Source organism: Pan troglodytes, chromosome 1, assembly GCF_028858775.2.
Source record: "Pan troglodytes isolate AG18354 chromosome 1, NHGRI_mPanTro3-v2.0_pri, whole genome shotgun sequence".
Lineage (NCBI taxonomy): Eukaryota > Metazoa > Chordata > Mammalia > Primates > Hominidae > Pan > Pan troglodytes.
The window spans coordinates 80,682,995-80,689,186 of NC_072398.2; the positions used below are offsets into that span (position 1 = coordinate 80,682,995).

The window sequence follows — 6,192 nt, forward strand, 5'->3', positions numbered from 1 at the left end:
GTGAAGGCTGTGAAGCATTCTCAGCTGGTCAATTTTCACCTGGGTCCGGTGACATTGGGCATATTGCTGGTGCCATCTTAGGTGGGGTAGCCATTAATTACAAAATCATACAAATTCCACAGGTGCCAGGTCTAAAACATGGTCCCAGGGGAAGAGGATTAACATTTACTGAGAATCCTCTATAGATCAAAAACACTAAAAGTATTGTTGTTTATTACTAATTAGTCTCTGTAACTGTCTTAGGAGATATCCCAACGTTCCAGACAAGGAAATTGAGGCCTACACAGGTTAAGTAGCTAGTCCAAGATCTTACATCTAAGAGGCAGAGCCAGCATTCAAACTGAGTTGATCTCATTTAAAAAAAAAAAAATGCTTTTCCAACTTCATACTGCCTCCCACGAGTTCAAAAGGCATGAGACCTCAAGGCTACCACAAGAAAATACAGAGAGTTGAGTTCACACCAGTCCACTGAGCCCCTGAGGGATGCTCAGAGACCTCGGGGAGCAGATGGGTGGAAGTGCCTGTTCCCAGGGAAAGGGTCCTTCAGTGCTGCCTCCTGCCCTTTTCTCCCCTCTGCAAAGCCACACTGTGCTCCGGGGACACTTGGCTGCAGTGCCCTCACTCTTCACTTGCAGAGAAGCATCTGTCTCTTGCAGATCTTGGCTGTCCAGCTCCCCCCACTGCAGGCTGAAATGATTCATTCCTCAAGAAGGTGCCCAGCTTGTGCCTTGGGACCTGTCAGGATGAAGGATTCCAGTGGGGCTGCCTCTCACCATTTGTATGCTGATTTGCTTCCCTGAAATTCATTCTTATGCTCATTGCCTTTTCCATAGTGTCCCTCCCTCTCCACTTTTCATTTTTCTGATATAGTACAGCAATGTATTTGGCCTCTCTTGCATTCCAAAAATAATTCTGGACTAGGGCTTTTTTCTTTGCAATTGCAGAGCTGCCTGGGCTCACAGTGTTCTATCCGTAGAACATAACCCTCTGTTTACTGAGTAAGATATGGCTGGAAATGTTTTTCTGGGCAAGTTGTCCCAAAGGGTTAATATACTGAGGAGGCAACAGAATAAGCATTTGCTGAAGGGATTATTTCTAAAAACACTTTAGACATAGATGATGAGGGGGAGCAGTGATCAATTGATAGATGTCCTTACAGATCATCTAACCCAACCTGGAGCAGAATATAAAATGCCTCTCACGATCTTTAAAAGGTGATCAACTAGGCCGGACGCGGTGGCTCACGCCTGTAATCCCAGCACTTTGGGAGGCCGAGGCAGGCAGATCACAAGGTCAGGAGAGAGACCATCCTGGCCAACATGATGAAACCCTGTCTCTACTAAAAATACAAAAATTAGCTGGGCACGGTGGCACGTGCCTGTAATCCCAGCTACTCGGATGGCTGAGGCAGGAGAATGGCGTGAACCCGGGAGACGGAGCTTGCAGTGAGCCAAGATCGTGCCACTCCACTCCAGCCTGGCGATATAATGAGACTCTGTCCCAAAAAAATAAAAAAAGTGATCAACTAAGCTCCCTCCAAAAACAGATAGATGATAGATAGATAGGTAGATAGACAGACTCAATTTTGTGCCAAGCAGTATATAGGATTTAGTGCTATGTGATGGTAAATAAAATAAATATAAGATGTATATGAATGATATAAATATATAGATGGTATAAGATGACAAAAGAATAAATTAATTAATTTGGAGATAAAATATACCCGGATCTGGTCCTCATGATGAAATCTCCCTCCTGGTTTTGCCACCACTTGGCTAACTTTCCAGAGCTGCCACCCAGGGCAGCAGGCATTTCTCTTTCAGAAGCTTTGCTTCCGGAATCAGGAACTTCCTCCCCAGCTGCCTACTCAGTTCTCCGTAAGAAAGCATACTCTGCAGTGTCAGAAAGTCTCAGGATACAATATATGCACAGATTAAGCAAAAGGCACATCATTGCACATTCCACAGTGCCCCCTGGTACTGGTTGACATGTAAATGGAGTTTCTGCAACTAGTTCCAATTCCCTAGTTTAAATCATATCTCTCTCATTCAGCATTTCTGCACATTAAAAAATAAACAGACAGAGGCTTCCCCAAGTGAAGCCACCCTCTCTGCCACCAGCCACATCAGATTGGACCTTACCTGTCCCTTTGGCTTCCCTTCTCCTGGGATCCCAGCCCCCAGATCCAGTCCTGGAATGCTTCCTGCTCAAAAATTTGTTTTTGATCATTACACCTTCTAAAAATAAGTATCGTATGGCCTGGCACTCACCCCAGTGTTCCTTTCCAGGACTTCCATTTCCATCCGCATCCTGGCCCTCCTCCCAGGTGATTCTCAAGTCTGGTCCCATTTCAGGGTCAGCACTAGCAGGACCTTAGTGGACTGAAAACCCAATCACAATGTTACTATCCTAGCCCCACTGGCCAGTACATGCACACCATCTGAACACATTACTCTTGGCAGAAAAGATTCTAGCCTAGAGTCAGCTGAGGGGAAACAAGAATGATGTCTACTAGGAAATCAAGCTAGTGATTTAATTGTTTTATGGAATCATAGATTCTCAGACTTGAAAATAGCTTTAGAGGTCACCTAGGCCAACCTCTAACCTAAGGCCAAATGCAAATTGTCCCCTTTGATATTTGGAAGATGACCATCTGAGCTCCCCCATTATGCAAGACAAAATTATCAGTACCCTCCCAAATACATCTAAGGATGCCCAGAAGTGCTTATGTTGTCCAAGATGTCTCTTATGCCTCTTCCAGATACCCCCTCTCTGTCCTTTATCCCTGGCCAACTCGTAACAGCTTCTCCTGGCTGCCCAAGCTGCTCATCCTGTTCTCTGTAAAGCCAAGCCTGGACACTGGCATCCCCCTTCACTTCCTAAGACATTGCTAACTAAGGACTCTAGCATGTGACAAACTCTACCAGGGCCGAAAGACAGCACATGGGCAAAGGTTCTTCCTGATCATCTTTCTTCTTAGCATTAGCCTGCTACCTTGTGCTCAGAAACTGCCCTGCTCTCCTGAATGGGATGTTCCTTCCAACATCCCCTCTCTTGGGGCCCAGGCTCCTACCTTTAGTCTCTGGGTTTGTCAGCAGAAGCCAAAATCAGTCACCATTTATATCAGCTCAAATTAGGTTTACCTGTGAGTGACTGAAAACCCAAAATAACAGTAGCTTAACGAAGACCGTAGTTATTACTTCCTCCCATAAAAGTCTGGGTTGCTTACCAGGCTGGTCCATGGTGTCAGGGACAAAGACTCCTTCTCTTTTGTTGACCAGTCCTGCAGAGCCCTTGTTAATGACTGGAAGGGGCTTCAACCATCCCAGCCACATCCAAGAATTGAAATGGGGGTAGGGGGAGAAGGAACAGAGAGCACGCAGAAACTGTCCCATTGCATCCTGTTAGCCAAAACTTGATACCTAGAGACCCCTTGCTGCAAGGAGGCTGGAAAAAAAATGTAGTCTTTATCCTGAGTAACCACGTACCTAGCTAGTATTTCCATAACAAAAGAAGAGGAAGAGAGGAAATATTAGGGGTAGGGGAGAAACATTAACTGTCTCTACTGAGTAAATACGTCTGTTGATTCCAATTCATTGTTGACTTCACCCTTTCCTTTCTATGTCCTTCCTCATAGCTGCCATCTTTTTTTTTTTCAGTCCCATTGTTCCTATTCTCATTCTTGTTCATGGATTCTCACCTAGGATTTTGCCACAGCCCCCCAACAGGCCTCTCTGCCCCGCAACTCACTCCTCTGCTTCTCCCCTTGGTGACCTTGCTAAGCAGAGCTGTTACCTCGGACCTCTCCAGGCCAAACTCCTTCAATAACTCTCCACTACCTGCAAAATGAAGATCAACTGCATGGCCAGACATTCCCTACTCCAAACTGGCTGTAGGGTTAGGCTTTATTTTGCAAGTGGTGGGAATTCATCAAAGGTGTGTGGACTAGAGAGGTCCAAGGTAACAGCTCTGCTCGGCAAATATAACCAAACAGACCTTGTGTTTGACTTTGGCTTCCCCACTTCACCCTCCATCTTTGCCTCTCAAACTCCCACCCATGTTTCAAGATCCAACTTGACTGTCATCTGCTCTATGAGCATTTTCCAGTTCCAGCCTTTGTCCTAGCTCTGCCAGTGTCACCCTTAAATACACACACACACACACACACACACACACACAAACACATTCCATCACCTCCCTCACCTTCTCTGCTTCTGTGTTACTGTTTCATTTCATTTTGTTTCCTCTGTATTGCAGAGATGATGACTTTGTGTCTGTGAATCCATCTATCCCCAGCACTCTGGTAACATGGACCATGCCTTGTTCATCTGTCTCCCACCCAGGGACTCGGACAAAGTGCTCAGTTGACATTCATTAAACTGATCATCGGTACCAAGAAATTACAAATAGATGCGTAAAAATCTGGAAACAGTCTTTCTCAGCAACCATTCCAGAATTACAAACTTTCTCTAGCATGACCGTGGGATCTAAATGCAGTTCCAGTGAAATTAAATGTATGGGTTGTTTTGTGTCTATAGCATGACTCCTTCCTGTCTGAGAACTTTCTGGAACCCAAATTGCTAGTGCAGCTGGAATCAGGGTGTCTGACAAGAGGCAGCTGTCACTTCACATTTTGCAAAATATTTCCACAAAAATTGCCCCAAAATGCAAAAATCTTTCATTAGGAAGAGCTGATTCATGGAATTTATAATAGGAATCCTGTATGGCTGCATAATTCAGTAGAGGAAAATAGAAAAGAATAAACAAGTATCGGTCTCTCCAGGCCATTCCTTTTGAAGCCAAGTCAGGGCACAGAGCACTATGGACACTGCATGACCAGCCTGGTTGAAGGCAATGTTGGAGATAAACTTTCCCACACAGAAACCCTTCTCAGTCCTAAGTCTCTGTAAAAATGCACAGCTCTTGCATGTACATAGAGACTTCTCTTCCCCAGGCAGAGGAGTCAACGTGAAAGCCAAAGCCAAAGCACACTAGCCCTTCAGAGATCAAAAACCCTGTGACACTCTCAGAATACCTGTGTCCTGACAGATATTCAGCAAAAGATTTTGTGACAGTGTCACCATAACCCCTTTGGAACACAGGGCTGTAGGTCCCATCCTTCCTGCCTTTCTACGTACATCTCATGTGGAATCTTTCTCTCTCTAGTACATTCAACCTCCTTCTAACAACTGGTTTCTTCCAGTTAATTTTTTTAATAGAGATGAGGTCTTGCTATGTTGCCCAGACTGGTCTCAAACTCCTGGCCTCAAGCGATCCTCCCGCCTCTGCCTCCCAAAGTGCTGGCATTATAGGCATAAGCCACTGTGCCCGGCCCCTCCAGTTGACTTTTAATGCCTAAACTTTTCACTTGAGAAAAATTAGCTTCCCTCAGGCTTCCTTTTGCTGGCTCCTCCCCTTCTCCCTGTACTTTACTTGTTAAGATTCCTCAGGGTCAATCATTAGAACTCAATGATTCTCCCTCTACACTATCCCTGGAAATTTTCACCCATACCCACAGCTTCCATAACCACCAATTCCCACATGACCCATAGTTTTCTGTGTCGAACCCAGATGCCTTCCAGCCCCATGCCCATCAGCCCAGCTGCCTACTTATCATCTCTGTTAGATATCTCAAAAGCATCTCAGATTAATCAGGTCCAAAACCAAATCCTCATTTCCATCTCCCAACCCTCCAGACAAAGAAACAATAAAAAAAGACAAGACTCTTCTCCTAGTGTTTCCTAACTTCCTGAATGATACCAACCAGGTGGATAAGCAGAAACCAGAACCCATCATGGGCATCATCTTTTCCATGCTATTTCCCAAAGCCAATCTAGCACCAAATCATATTAATTTACCTGCTGAATACCTTTCAGATCCTTCAGCTCTTCATATGTTTCCCGTCACAGGCCTTTCACGTGACGTTCCATGGCCTAGAAAGCTCCTCCTTCCCTCTCCTGGCTACCTGGTCAATGATCAGGTCAATGATAACAGGCTACAGAAGCTTTTGATAATAAAGGCAAAGAATCCAGAACACCACTCCAGCACTGATAAATGACTGTGGAGATCTATATTCCTGAAATCATGCTGAAAAGACCCTATTTTCTTTAGGAAACTGTTTCCCAGCTCTTAATCAATTCACTGAAAACCAATTGCCAGAGAGGTACTTCCACAGACTCACTGTTAGGCAAC

At 45.0% G+C, this 6,192-nt stretch overlaps 1 protein-coding gene across 1 annotated transcript in view; it reads right to left on the minus strand.

The window, feature by feature from the left end:
• Positions 1 to 6,192, minus strand: part of LOC469572 (lymphotactin) — a 207,105-nt gene that overhangs the window by 154,360 nt on the left and 46,553 nt on the right. The window lies entirely within an intron of this gene.